The 15,411-nt window shown below is 40.2% G+C and overlaps 1 protein-coding gene across 1 annotated transcript in view; it reads right to left on the minus strand.

Annotated features, from left to right (window-relative positions):
* The window catches only part of LOC143220012 (uncharacterized), a gene marked incomplete at its 3' end in the record, with an annotated part of 383,990 nt that overhangs the window by 341,137 nt on the left and 27,442 nt on the right, over positions 1 to 15,411 (minus strand). The window lies entirely within an intron of this gene.

Here is a 15,411-nt window from a genome sequence, read left to right on the forward strand (position 1 = left end):
CTTAAAATGATCACAGTGAGAATCAAATGTCTGTCTGGCTCCTGTCCCTTGTAATAGCGGCAGCCAACATTCATTTTGCATAAAGATCCGTAGTCTAGTGATTAGTTTAAATATTACTATTAAAAACACAGCTAATAGCAACCGTTATCTTTGAATTGACAAGTCTTTGGAGATGTTCTCTCTACCGCGGCTCGAACGACACTGATTTTCCGCAAGATTTTTCTAAAGAATTTAGGAAGGGCATTTAGAGTGTCGAAATTCGAAATGCACGCTGTAGCCTCGATTGAGGCAAAATTACCCACTCCTGGCGTACTGCCACATGGACGGAAAACCCTGAAAGTGCCACGGGTAAGGTTGTTATTGACAACAGCCTAGGCCCGGTAGACAGAGAGGGGGTTGTGATCACCCCCTCTGAAACCAGGTCCACGAGCACGGTAAAATCGTAAGGATCGAACCGGGGCCGTTAGCCAAGCGAGATCGGCGAGAGGGGGCTGAGCCGAAAATTGCCCCACTACTAAGAGAGAAAGCAGTGGGGCGGAGTATAAATATTGTGAGTTAATTGGGCGAAGGACCAGAAAAAGTATAATTGTATTCGAGAGCAGACTCTTATTCGAAGAATATTTGTATTTACTTTCGTTTATTTTCGATTTGAATCTCAAGTATTGTTGATGAGATAATAAAGTGGACAGTCTGCTGTCAACAAAGACGTAACACAATACTTTATAGATATAGGCATTAAACATGAAAAATCGAATACATACACACCACAGATGAATGGAGTCGCGGAAAGAATTAACAGCACTCTTTTGGAAATAACTAGAGCAATGTTACGATCAGCGCATTTACCAAAAACTTTTTGGGCAGAGACAGTAATGACTGCAGCGTATATCAAAAACAGGATTAGTCATTCTAGCATAGATAACGAGATACCGTTGAATATTTGGACAGGTAGTAAAATAAGTATTAAACATTTAAGGACATACGGATGTTTGGCATACGCATGGATACCTGAAAGATATAGGAATAAACTAAGTGATAAAGCTGTAGAATGTGTATTTATAGGATATGCACAACAGACAAAAGGGTATCGATTATGGGACAGAAAGTCAAATCGAGTCATAATTACTAAACACGTAAAATTTGCAGCAAATAAAATAGGATATACGTGGGTAAAAGGAAAAGCTACACAACTTCAAGGAAGAGAATTGATTGATATTTCATCGGAGGGAAAAGAAATTGACAAGGAAATACACATTCAAGAAAGAGTACACGATGAAGAGAATTTTATAACTCCTACTGGTGGTAAAAATGGAGAGACTACAAAGATAGTGGGGGATGGAACCGTCAAGAGAGGACCAGGAAGGCCGAAAAGAAAAATTCGTAACCCCCTCATGGAAGGAAGCACGAAATTTAGAACTCGAGATAAGGGCAAGTGGAGATGTAAATATTAATAATGACAGCTTAGAATGTAGTGATGTAGAATTAAATAATGTAGAGATTACAGAACCCAAAAATTTAGAGGAAGCGTTGAATTCCAAAAACGCAAACGAATGGAAAACGGCCATTCAAAATGAATTGGATAGTTTAAACGAAAGAAAAACTTAGAAAGAAGCTGTATTGCCGAATTCGCAGAAGAATTTTGAATGATAACTTTAGAATGATAAAAATGTGTAGGTTGTAAATGGGTTTTCAGATTAAAAAAGGATGCAGAAGGAAAAGTTTCTAGATACAAAGCGAGACTAGTAGCTCAAGGATTTTCTCAAGAAAAGGGAATATACTACGAAGATACATATTCGCCAGTAGCAAGTTTTTCAATCATTAGAATGCTGTTGGTAATAGCATTGGATTTTAAATGGCACATGAGACATATAGATATAAAATGTGCATACTTGTATGGAAATTTAGGAGAGGATATTTACATAAAAATACCGAAGATTAAAAATGATACAAAAGACACCATAGTAAAACTTCTAAGGCCGATATATGGATTGAAACAATCTGGGAGAAACTGGAATATAGAGATAGATAATTTCTTTCGGAAATTAGGATATAGAAGACTAACGGCATCAGGATGCGTATACATAAAGGGTGTATGGACAATTGTAATATTATATGTAGATGAAATATTCATATTTTCCAGAGACAAGGAACCCCTGAATAAATTAGTACAAGACATTGGGGCAAAGTACCAATCAACCAATTTAGGAGAGATAAGTTATGCTCTTGGAGTAAAGAGAGAGAGAAATGAGAAGAACGTGAAGTTATCGCAGAAAACTTACATCGAAAGGATATTAAAGGATTATAATATGGTAGAGTGTAGAGAAGCCTTAACGCCGTCAGAGCCGGGAATTAAACTATCAAAAGAACTGACAACAGATAGAGGTAACGAAAATGAGAAATGTACCATATAGAAATTTAATAGGTACCTTAATGTATTTGGCGTTACACACGAGGCCAGATATTTTGTTTGCAATTAATAAACTTTCTCAGTACAACAGTAATCCAGGTTTAATACATTGGGAGCAAGGTAAGCATGTTCTTAGGTATCTAAGAAAAACTGTAGATTATAAATTAACATACGAGAAAGAGGAAATCCGGAAATGAAATAAAATATACTGCGATGCAGATTGGGCTAGCGATTTAGATGACCGAAGATCGTATTCAGGAATGATAGTCAAAATGGGAAACAATACGATTTCTTGGCAGGCATCTAAACAGAAATCAACATCGACTTCGACAATGGAAGCGGAATACATTGCAACATCAAAAGGAGTAAAAGAAGGCATTTGGGTCAAAATGCTTTTAAAAGAAATTAATTTTATAAATTATTTAATTTCAGGAAACTTTATAGAGATATACACTGATAACAGGGCAGCAATAGACTATACGAAGAATAGGATGGAAAAGAATAAAATAAAACATATTGATATTGTTTATCATTTAGTTACAGAAAATGTGGACGCTGGCAATGTACAAATAAAATACATACCGACAAACGAAAATCCAGCGGATATAATGACAAAAGGGTTGAAACCAGCAATACAACGAAGAAACTTGAAGTTAATCAATATAGTATAAAGTGGATGGAAAGGAAGGTGGCGCATTGTATAGCACGTGTGTTATCATCGCTCTGTGATTTTGGTGAAATTTGGCAGTAATTCCATTTGACTAGAGATAGTGAAAGTTGCTCAGTGTGTCGCGGACAAGTGTAGCAAAGAAGTGAAGAAGGGAATTTCAAGAAATCGTGATATTTCGGAAGTTATCTCCGCAGAAACTGCAGACACGTGCGTGGCGGCGTGTTGCACTGTCAACCCGCCTTCATCGGCTTATAGCCTAAATGAGGGGCTTTTCTGCGACCTGAAAATACTAGAACAGGTTAATAAAAAGGGAGAGAAGGGAGAGGAACTAAGAATAGGAATATATTAAGAAAATATATTGAGGGAATCTAGAGTGAGAGAGAAACAGGACAGGAAAGATAACCTCAAAGTTGACGAACAGGATATAGTGCGCAGGCGCGAGGCAGAGAGAGTGAGAGAAAGGACAGAGAGAGAGAGAGAGAGAGAGAGAGAGAGAGAGAGAGAGAGAGAGTAGCGGAGGATATGGACGGGCTCATAGAACTCGACGAGAAGGGGAAAGAGATGACAGAGGAGGAAGACGCCGGGACAGTAGAAGAGTGGGGAACACCGGCAAACTCACCAGGAGGAAAAAGAAGGGGAAGACCGCCGAAGGCACTCGGATGGAGTAGAGAGAGATCGGCTTCATATGAAACGCTCGAGTTATGGAAAAGAAAGAGACAGGGGGACGAAGAAGAGAAAGGAGGTAAAGGAGAGACAGATGAAGAGGTTAGAGCATTTAAAAAGAGTTTGGCAACGCAGAGATCACCGGAGAAAAGGAAAACCTCAAATGAAAAGGAAAAAGGAAGTGAAAGCGAAACAAGGATAGGGACGGGAGAACAAGCAGGGATGGTAACGGTGATAAAAATGTGTTCAGAGATGTCGGAAGGAATGAGAGGACTCATGGAGGAAATGAGAAGAATGAGAAGAGAGATAGAAGATAGAAAAAAGAGGCCAGAGAAGAAGCAAGCATGTAACAGACCTGTACCGTACAGGCCTGTTACTATACAGAACGTAAACCGGATCAATCCGGTTACAACCAAACCGAGATCACCCGTCGTTCATTTCTCGGAACAAACCGCCGTACCCCCGTCGTCGCGCCGAGACGGACCGCGTCGCACCACCCCCGCGCCTGGAAACAATCCGCGAATCACCGCATCGCGCTACCACTCCCACCACTATTCGCGAGCTATAAAAGCCGCCACGGCGAGAGCTCGAGACGGCATTCATGGTACAACTATTCAACAGCACAAACCTAGTAAGGAACGCTCCAGTTGACATCTCCATCGTAAGTATATCGAATGACATACTTAGGTTTCCCACGCTGTCCACAACGAGATAACTTCGCCTAGCGAACACCTCGAAGCCAGCCGTGAGAATGCACCTCCGAGAGCACGGCGGGTCGCCACTCTTCTAGATACGGTATGTCACTTGTCACATCCTGAATCCTGATCCTGGGAGCACGGCGTGTCGCCACTCTCTTCCTGGCCACGGTGTGTCACCAGCCGAATCCTGACTCCGAGAGCACGGCGTGTCGCTACTCTCTTCCGCAGCCACGGTGTGTCACCAGCTGAATCCTGAATCCGAGAGCACGGCGTGTCGCCACTCTCTTCCCCGGCCACGGTGTGTCACCAGCCGAATCCTGACTCCGAGAGCACGGCGTGTCGCTACTCTCTTCCGCAGCCACGGTGTGTCACCAGCCGAATCCTGACTCCGAGAGCACGGCGTGTCGCCACCTCTTCCCGCAGCCACGGTGTGTCACCAGCTGAATCCAGTTCACTGTCATACACTACACCACAATGTATCACCTGCCAAACTCTGTTCACTTGTATTAGCCGTACATTCCTGTACACCGATAAATGTTTACACCGGTAAAAGATTCCGTTCCTGACCGATTTCGCGTCGTAATCGATTTCCGAGCACCGCGATCATCGTAAACATATTTTGCGTCCCGCACTCTCGCGATCGCGGTAGAATGAAACTCGCTGGCAGCGAGCGCACGTTAATCTAAAATTCCACGTGTCTTTATTTCTACGCACCCCGTACTTCCTAATCCCGACTATTCTCTCCGCCGTATACGAATCCTGGCGCGGCGAGCTAATCAGCAACGGAGGGAACCCAGATCCAGATCCAGATCGAGATTTAATCAAGACCGGGAACAAGACCCGTTACAAGCAAAACAAGGAAAGAGATAGAAGAAATAAGGAAAAAGGAAAAGGAAGAAAGAAGGAGACTGGAGGGGAAGATAGAGAGATTGGAAGCAGAGAGAAAGGAATGGGAAAAGAAAGAGGAGGAGAAAAAGGAGAACTGGCTGAGAGAGATAGAAGAGAGGAGGAAAGAGCGAAAGAAAGAAGACAGAGTGAAAGAAGAAACAGGACAGAGAGAGCAGGAAAGGAGATTAAAAGAATTAGAGACAGAGTGGGAAAGGAAAGAGAAACAAGAGAGAAGGAACAACGTCATTATAAGAGGGGAGGAGATAGAAAACGAGGTAGAGACCGAACAGATGGCAAGGACCATATTAGAGGAGATGACAGAAAAAAGGGTGGAGTTAAACGAAGTCGCGGAGATTGGAAGAGGGAAGAGAGCGATCCTAGTAAAGTTGGGATCGTGGGAGGAAAAAAGAAGAGTGATGAATATGAAAAGGAAATTAAGAGGAAGGAAAGTATATATAGATGACGATCTGACAAGGAAGGAAAGAGAAGTACAGGAAGCGATAAGAGATAGGGCAAGGGAAGAAAGAGAAAAGGGAAATAAAACCAAAGTGGGATACAAGAAGATATGGATAGAAGAAAAAGTATGGATTTGGAACGATCTCAGAGAACAGCTAATAGAAAAGGAGGAGACAAAGAGCGGAGAAAAGGGAAGCAGAGGAAGAGGGGGCAGAGGCAGAGGAGAAAGAGGGGGAAGGTAGGGAGGAAAAGACGAGAAAGGAGTGAAGGTGTTATCATGGAATGTTGCAGGGACAGGGGACAAGGAGGAACACTTCTGGAATTATATAAGAGGATACGAGATAATAGGGATGACGGAGACGTGGATAGAGGAAAGAGAATGGGAAGGGTGGAGGAGGAAGATGCCAAAAGGCTGGAAGTGGAAATGTCAAGGAGCAGAGCGTGTAGAGAAGAAAGGGAGAGCTAGAGGTGGAATCATAACAGGAGTAAGAGAAGAAATAGCGGTGGAAAAGGAAAGTGAAACAGAGGAAGAGGGGATACAAGAGCGAAGATGGGGGACACAACATGGAGGATAATAACGGTATACAACAGGGGAGGAAGTACGGAAAAACTGAGAAAACTAGAGAAGGTGGTAGGAGAGGAAGGAGAAGAGGGAAAAATGATAATAATAGGAGATTTTAATGCAAGAATAGGGGAAAAGGGAGATAGAGAAGAAGAGGAAACAACCAAGAGGGTGAAGAGAAAAACAAAAGATCGCACAATGAACAGTGAGGGATTAGAGTTAATGAAGATGGTAACGGAAAGGGGGTGGACAATATTGAATGGGAATACGAAGGGAGACGAAGAAGGGGAAACAACGTTCAGCAGGAACGAGATAGAAACGACGATAGACTATGGAATAGTAAATGAAACGTCATGGGAAGAGATAGAAGAATTTAAAATAGAAAGAAGGATAGAGTCGGACCACCAATCGATAATAGTGACGATCGGAGGAGAAGGAGCAAAATGGGAAAAAGAAGAGGAAGAAGAGGAGAGAGAAGTGCAGGTATGGGGACAGGAAGAGATGGAAGAATTCAAAAGAAAAATAGAAGAGATGAAATGGGAGAAACAAGGAGTTGAAGAGGAATGGAAAGAGCTGGCAGAAACAATAAAAAAAGAAACCAAGAAGAAGAAATGGAAAAAGAAATGGATAAACGGGAAAACGGAATGGTGGGACGGAGAATGCAGAGAACGGAAAAAGAAATTGCAGAAGGCATGGAAAGAGATCGGAAAGGGGAAAGGGAGAGGGGAAGTGGAAGCGGGAAAAGTCAAAGAAGAGAGGAGACAATACGAAGAATTATGCGAAAGAAAGAAAAGAGAGTGGAGAGAGAAAGAAGAAAAAAGGATAGAAGAAATCAGAGACGAGGGGGAAGCTTGGAAATACATAAACAGAGAAAGGAAGAAAAAAGTGAGGGTGAGCGACAAAATAAATATGGTACAATGGAGGAAACACTTCATGAATGTATTAGGGGGGGGAGAGAGAAAGAAGGTATTGGCAGAGGAGAAAGAAAGCGGAAGGGTGAAAAGAAACGCTACAGAGGAAGAGGAGGAATCACAAATAAAAGTGGAAGTGATGGAGAAAATAAAGAGATTGAAGAAAGGAAAAGCGGAGGGAAGAGACCAGATAAAGAACGAGGCATGGATAGCAGGAGGAAAAAGTATAGGAGAAAAACTAGGAGAAGTTATTTGGAAGATATGGAAAGGAGAGGGATACGTAGACGAATGGAGGGACGGAGTAGTAGTTCCCATACACAAAAAAGGGGATAAAGACATCGCGGAGAACTACAGAGGAGTGACCCTGACGGCGACAGCGTACAAAATCTACGCAATGATACTAAATGATAGGATAATAAAAAGCCTAGAAGAAAAAAAAGGATTGGACGAGACACAATCGCGTTTCAGGAAAAAGAGAGGGGGAATGGATAATGTGTACATAATTAAACATGTGGTAGGGAAAAGGTTGAAAGAAAAGAAGGGAAAAGTATGCATGGCATTTGTCGACCTAAGAGCTGCATTCGATAGAATGGATAGAGGTATACTATGGAAGGCAATGGAAAAAAGGGGAATAGAAGAAAAGTTAATAGACAAAGTAAGAGAAATATATAGGGAGACGAGATGCAGAGTGAGGGTGGGGGTAGAAATGTCGGAACCATTCTGGGTGGAGAAGAGAGTGAGACAGGGGTGCCCGATGAGCCCGACATTGTTCAATATAGAGGGTGTCTCAAAATTAGGTCCGGAGCCGAAAATGGGAGGTTCTTGGGATCATTTCAAGCGACATTTTCCTTTGAAAAAATGTCGTCCGCGGCTTCGTTAACGAGTTATTAACGAAAAACACGGACCAATCAGAGCGCGAGCTAGACGCGTGCAGCACGGCGCGCCGGCAGCCGAGTGTCGGTGGCACGCCGCGATGTCGTAACGAACAAAAGTTTCTCGATGATGTGAATCCTCGCCAATTTCGATAAGCTTTGGATATGTTGTCAATACCATGATTCTGAACAACATTTCCCTTTACAGTTTCTGTCGATCGGCTTTAGTTTACGATATTATTATAAAAATTTGTAATTGTAAATCGATCGATGTACTATTTCCTATCCGATTTCGATAATCTTTGGATATGTTGTCAATACCATGATTCTGAACAACATTTCCCTTTACAGTTTCTGTCAATCGGCTTTAGTTTACGATATTATTGTAAAAATTTGTGATTGTAAATCGATCGATGTACTATTTTCTATCCGATTTCGATAATCTTTGGATATGGTGTCAATACCATGATTCTGAACAACATTTTCCTTTACAGTTTCTGTCAATCGGCTTTAGTTTACGATATTATTGTAAAAATTTGTGATTGTAAATCGATCGATGTACTATTTTCTATCCGATTTCGATAATCTTTGGATATGTTGTCAAGACCATGATTCTGAACAACATTTCCCTTTACGGTTTTTGTCGGTCGGCTTTAGTTTACGATATTATTGTAAAAATTTGTAATTGTAAATCGATCGGTGTACATACTACATACTATCTCCTCGCCGATTTCGATGAGGTTTATTTCAAAGGAAAAAGATATTTAAAACATCGAATTTATAACATATTTCAAAGTCATCAAAATCGGCGAGGACCCACATCATCGGCAACTTTACCCGAACGTTAGAAGAAGCACAAACTTATTGAATTAAAAACTCACTTATTCAGCCGTAAATCGATTTGACTACCACATACAACCACCACACTTTTACATAATCTTCGAATCGGTGTTTTCGAGAATCATATGATTCTTGAAAAATCAATGCCATATGATTCTCGAAAAATCAATGCCATATGATTCTCGAAAAATCAATATCTCCTTGGGAACGATTTCATTTGTTTTAAACGACGCCTTCACCGAATACATTGTACGCTGGGAGAGCACAGTTTCGCGCGGCATCGCGAAGAGCATCGAACTCTTTCCGCGTCGGAGTAAGCAATTTCGTTCGATATCGATACGAGTTATAAAAGTGTGCTACGAGTTCAACAATTATGTAAAAGTGTGGTGGTTGTATGTGGTAGACAAATGGATTTACGGCTGAATAAGTGAGTTTTTAATTCAATAAGTTTGTGCTTCTTCTAACGTTCGGGTAAAGTTGCCGATGATGTGGGTCCTCGCCAATTTCGATGACTTTGAAATATGTTATAAATTCGATGTTTTAAATATCTTTTTCCTTTGAAATAAACCTCATCGAAATCGGCGAGGAGATAGTATGTAGTATGTACATCGATCGAGATTTACAATTACAAATTTTTACAATAATATCGTAAACTAAAGCCGACCGACAAAAACCGTAAAGGGAAATGTTGTTCAGAATCATGGTCTTGACAAAATATCCAAAGATTATCGAAATCGGATAGAAAATAGTACATCGATCGATTTACAATCACAAATTTTTACAATAATATCGTAAACTAAAGCCGATTGACAGAAACTGTAAAGGGAAATGTTGTTCAGAATCATGGTATTGACAACATATCCAAAGCTTATCGAAATTGGCGAGGATTCACATCATCGAGAAACTTTTGTTCGTTACGACATCGCGGCGTGCCACCGACACTAGGCTGCCGGCGCGCCGGGCTGCACGCGTCTAGCTCGCGCTCTGATTGGTCCGTGTTTTTCGTTAATAACTCGTTAACGAAGCCGCGGACGACATTTTTTCAAAGGAAAATGTCGCCTGAAATGATCCCAAGAACCTCCCATTTTCGGCTCCGGACTTAATTTTGAGACACCCTGTATATGTGGCAGACCTGGAGGGTACGCTGAGGATGGGTCAAGACGGAGGAGTGGTAATTGGAAAAGAGAAAATTTGGTCTGTAGGATATGCAGATGACATGGTGCTTATGGCGGAAGATGAGAGGGGCCTGAAAGAGATGATAAAGAGGACAAGCAGATACTTTGAGAGGAAAAAACTAGAGGTGAATAGCGAAAAGACGAAGGTATTAATATGCAGTAACGGAAAAGGAAAAAGAAAGAGAGAGATCTGGAAGTGGGGAGATAAAGAGGTGGAAGAAGTAAAAGAAATTAAATACTTAGGCTACACACTGAATAGGACAAATAGTGAAACGGCGCACATAAAAGAAAGAGTAGGAAAGGCTAGGAAAGTAATGGGAGGATTATGATGTGACATGACGTGGAGAATGAAGCTTTTTGACGTGGTGGTGAGGAGAATATTACTATATGGAGCAGAGATCTGGGGATGGGAAGAAAGAGAGGAGATGGAAAGACTACAAGAGAGATACATTAGATGGATACTGGGTGTAGAAAGAACAACACCAGGCTACATAGTAAGGGACGAAATGAAGAAAGACAAGATAAGAATAGAAGCAGGCAAGAGAGCGGTCAGATATGAGGAGAAAATTAGTAAGGACGGAAACAGAAAGTTATTAAAAGAATGCTGGAGAGAAAGAAGGAAGGATGAAGAAGAAGGAAAGCTAGATAGATGGGGAGAAGAGAGAAAAAGATACTATTGGCGATGCGGAATGGGGGTAAAGGAGGTAGTAAGACTAAGAGAAGAGGAAGGAACAATAGAGGGGAAAGTAGTAAGCAGAGACAGGGAGGTACAGGACCAAGAAAGGATAGAAAAAGTATGGAAATCAAGAAGTGTGCCCAGGTACAAAGAGATAAGAACGGTGGGGAGACCGACATACCTGATAGGAAAAAGAGGAAGAAAAGGGGATAAGGTGAAGACGATAGCAAGACTGAGGTGTGGCAACGAGGAAAGAGTAAATAAATTCTGGGAAAAAGAAGAGAAGAAAGTATGCAGGATGTGTAGAGGAGAGGAGGAGACGTTAGAGCACCTAATAGGAAGATGTAGGGAGATCGAAGAAATAGAGGGAAAAATAGAAGAAATACTAGACGAAAGTGGGAAAGGTGCAAATTGGGGAAGGAAGCTAAGAGAAAACAGAGAAAGAGTGGAGAAGAAAGAGAGAGAGGAGTGGGAAACAAAATAGTGTACAAGTAGAGCAGGACAAGAGAGGGTAAAGAGAGATAGGGACAAAAAGTAGAGAGGAACAAAGATATACATAGTCTGTAAATTGTTATGTAAATATTAAGATAAGCTAGAAGTAAGAAAATGTAATTATGTAAAAAAATGTGTCGAAATGTAGGAAGAAGAGAAAAAATGTAACGCCAAAAGGCATATATTTGAGAATAAAGATTATTGCTCAATATAGTATAAAGTATAAAAGGGAAATAATATATTAATATACTGAAATAATATATTGTCGCAAAAGTGGGGGAAATTGTAGACAGATTTGCTCCATTTGTTTTTAATCACTGAGTATACAGGGTGTCTCAAAATTAGGTCCGGAGCCGAAAATGGGAGGTTCCTGAGATCATTTCAAGCGACATTTTCCTTTGAAAAAATGTCGTCCGCGGCTTCGTTAACGAGTTATTAACGAAAAACACGGACCAATCAGAGCGCGAGCTAGACGCGTGCAGCCCGGCGCGCCGGCAGCCGAGTATCGGTGGCACGCCGCGATGTCGTAACGAACAAAAGTTTCTCGATGATGTGAATCCTCGCCAATTTCGATAAGCTTTGGATATGTTGTCAATACCATGATTCTGAACAACATTTCCCTTTACAGTTTCTGTCGATCGGCTTTAGTTTACGACATTATTGTAAATCGATCGATGTACTATTTCCTATCCGATTTCGATAATCTTTGGATATGTTGTCAATACCATAATTCTGAACAACATTTCCCTTTACAGTTTCTGTCGATCGGCTTTAGTTTACGATATTATTGTAAAAATTTGTAATTGTAAATCGATCGATGTACTATTTCCTATCCGATTTCGATAATTTTTGGATATGTTGTCAATACCATGATTCTGAACAACATTTCCCTTTACAGTTTCTGCCGATCGGCTTTAGTTTACGATATTATTGTAAAAATTTGTAATTGTAAATCAATCGATGTACTATTTCCTGTCCGATTTCGATAACCTTTGGATATGTTGTCAAGACCATGATTCTGAACAACATTTCCCTTGACGGTTTTTGTCGATCGGCTTTAGTTTACGATATTATTGTAAAAATTTGTAATTGTAAATCGATCGATGTACATACTATCTCCTCGCCGATGTCGATGAGCTTCATTTCAAAGGAAAAAGATATTTAAAACATCGAATTTATAACATATTTCAAAGTCATCGAAATCGGTGAGGACCCACATCATCGGCAACTTTACCCGAACGATAGAAGAAGCACAAACTTATTGAATCAAAAACTCACTTATTCAGCCGTAAATCCATTTGACTACCACATACAACCACATGCAACATATTCTCACTATGGGTGCGTTCCGTTTCACGCTTCAACGCATGAATCGCTCAGAATTCCCTAGATCCCCACCACTTCTCGCGCATTAACATCGCATCAGCTACCACAGCTCTGAGGTGAAGCGTTTGATGCGAAGTTAGTAGCGCTAAATTTGAAATCAAAAATGGCTGCTGCCATGGATGACAAAACGTTATCGGCTTTAACGTTATTTTTGTTAAATAAAAACATTGAACAAGTAGAATTGAACAATTGTAGTAGTGATTCGAGTGATACTACGGATATGAGTGACAGCGAAGATGAATTCAGCGAAGATGAATTAGAAGATACTTTTTTAAATTTTGATTTGGAGTTAATTAATACAATATTAATGGTTGGCGAAACGCGAGGAGAGATGGTTTTAACCGAAAAAATAGAAGATTATGTCGAGCGAGTTATCCCTGGTTACTCTAGAACAGTATTCAAAGAACATTTTCGGTAAGTAACATAATTTGTTTTAAAAATAAAAATACTTTTTGATAATTGGTTACTAAAATGATTACATTTTTTAATAAATTTTATATCACGTTATTTTAGAATTTTTCCTGAAACTTTTGAAATGGTACTAAGAATAATTGGTCCAGCGTTATGTGAAACTAATAAATCCTCTGGTAGAAAACCAATACCAGCACAAAAGCAACTTTTTATTGCTATTTGGTTCATGGCTACTCCTGATTCTTATCGGTATTTACATGAAGCAATATATGTTAATATATTACAGACTGTCACGTTATTTAATCTATATGATAAATATATCATTGTTTCAGATCTGTATCGACAAAATTTGGAGTTGGCAAAGCAACTGCTTTTCGAGCATTAAGACGTGTTACATTTGTTCTCCATTGTATTGCTCCTCGATTTATTACATGGCCAAGAGGTCAAGTTGCTGTTAATGTAATGCAAGAATTTGAAAAATCATGCGGTTTTCCCAATGTTATTGGAGCTATTGATGGGACGCATATTAAAATTCGAGCTCCCTCTGAAGATGCAAACTCATACATTAATCGAAAAGGCTTTCATTCCATCAACGTGCAAGTAATATGTAATTCTCTTGCTCAATTTACACACGTATATGCTGGACAGGTTGGATCGGTCCACGACTCTAGAGTTTTTCGGAACTCTCCAGTAGCCCGTTTTCTTGAATTACCTGCAGAGTATTTTCCGAATAATTCTCATATTATCGGAGATGCTGCATATTCCATTCATCCCCACGTAATGGTGCCTTTTCGGAATAATGGACATCTGACAAACCGGCAAATAAATTTTAACTATTGTTTGTCATCCACGAGGATGGCAGTTGAACGTGCTATAGGGTCCCTGAAAATGCGCTTTAGGGCACTATTGGATTGTTTGTCATTAACAGACGCCATAAATATTCCAGAATTCACTTTAGCATGCTGAAAATTACACAATATTTGCCTGCTTCAAAATGATGAAATGCCCGCAGAAATACAGTTCATATTTGACGAGGAAGCTAGCCTTGTAGGCAGTAGTGCAGTAGAATTGGGAAAAGAGAAACGAATAACAATTATGAATGCGCTACGAATGAGAAGAAGTCATTAAAAAAGTATCTTCTAATTCATCTTCGCTGAATTCATCTTCGCTGTCACTCATATCCGTAGTATCACTCGAATCACTACTACAATTGTTCAATTCTACTTGTTCAATGTTTTTATTTAACAAAAATAAAAAATAAAATAAAATAAAGCCTATTTATTTACATATACCAACCACTAATATACAGGGTGTCCCAGACCAGGGCCCGCTCTAGGGGGGGGGACAACCCGGGCATTTGCCCGGGGCGCCAAAACTTAGGGGCGCCATTTTGGCTTTGGCTGCAAGTGTGAGAAAAATATTGATGTTTTAAATATTCAATTAATAGAAAATTTCAGACTACCCTTGCCAGACGATTTTGCTAAAAAAAAAAAAGGGTCATTCTGTTCAGCGCGGTGCTTAGTGCTTAAAAAGGAGCGGCAATTTATTTTTTTGCCTGGGGCGTCGTAACCGCTGGAGCGGGCCCTGCCCAGACAAAGTGGTCTGTTCCGTTTCACGCTTCAAGCGCATGAATCGCATAGAGAAGCGTTCCGTTGCATTCAATGCGCACATCAGAACGCTCAGAATTCCCTAGATCCCCACCACTTCTCGCGCATTAACATCGCATCAGCTACCACAGCTCTGAGGTGAAGCGTTTGATGCGAAGCCGATGCATTAGCGGTAGATTTGAAAAAATCAGATGCAAGTATAGCACATTATTTATTTTATATATATTAACATTAATATAATCACTGAATGAACAGCGTAACATAACAGAATATATTTTTCTTCCATTTTTGGACAATGAATTTATTATTTAGTCATTAATCAATAAATACAACAATATACAATATACAATAAACAATATATTTGCTATTCTATTTAATATTTCATTTTTCTTATTATCATATATTCTCATAACAGCTAATTAACGGGTAACTATTATAGAAATTGAACACCCCAACCCCAACAAGTCATTCACGTGGCCTGATGGAGCAGTACTTCTATTAATAGATCTATATAGAGAAAAGGAAGCCGAATTTAAAAACGGCTTGAAGAGGAACATCGTAATTTGGAAGGAGATTGCAGCCCAACTGCAGCAATGTAATTATGGTCTTTTATATTTTTGTATGTGCGACGTAGACCGGCAAATTTTGTCGAACATTGCAGCCCATTTACAGCATAATTACATTGCTGCAGTTGGGC

This window comes from Lasioglossum baleicum, unplaced genomic scaffold (genome assembly GCF_051020765.1).
Source record: "Lasioglossum baleicum unplaced genomic scaffold, iyLasBale1 scaffold0130, whole genome shotgun sequence".
Taxonomy (NCBI): domain Eukaryota; kingdom Metazoa; phylum Arthropoda; class Insecta; order Hymenoptera; family Halictidae; genus Lasioglossum; species Lasioglossum baleicum.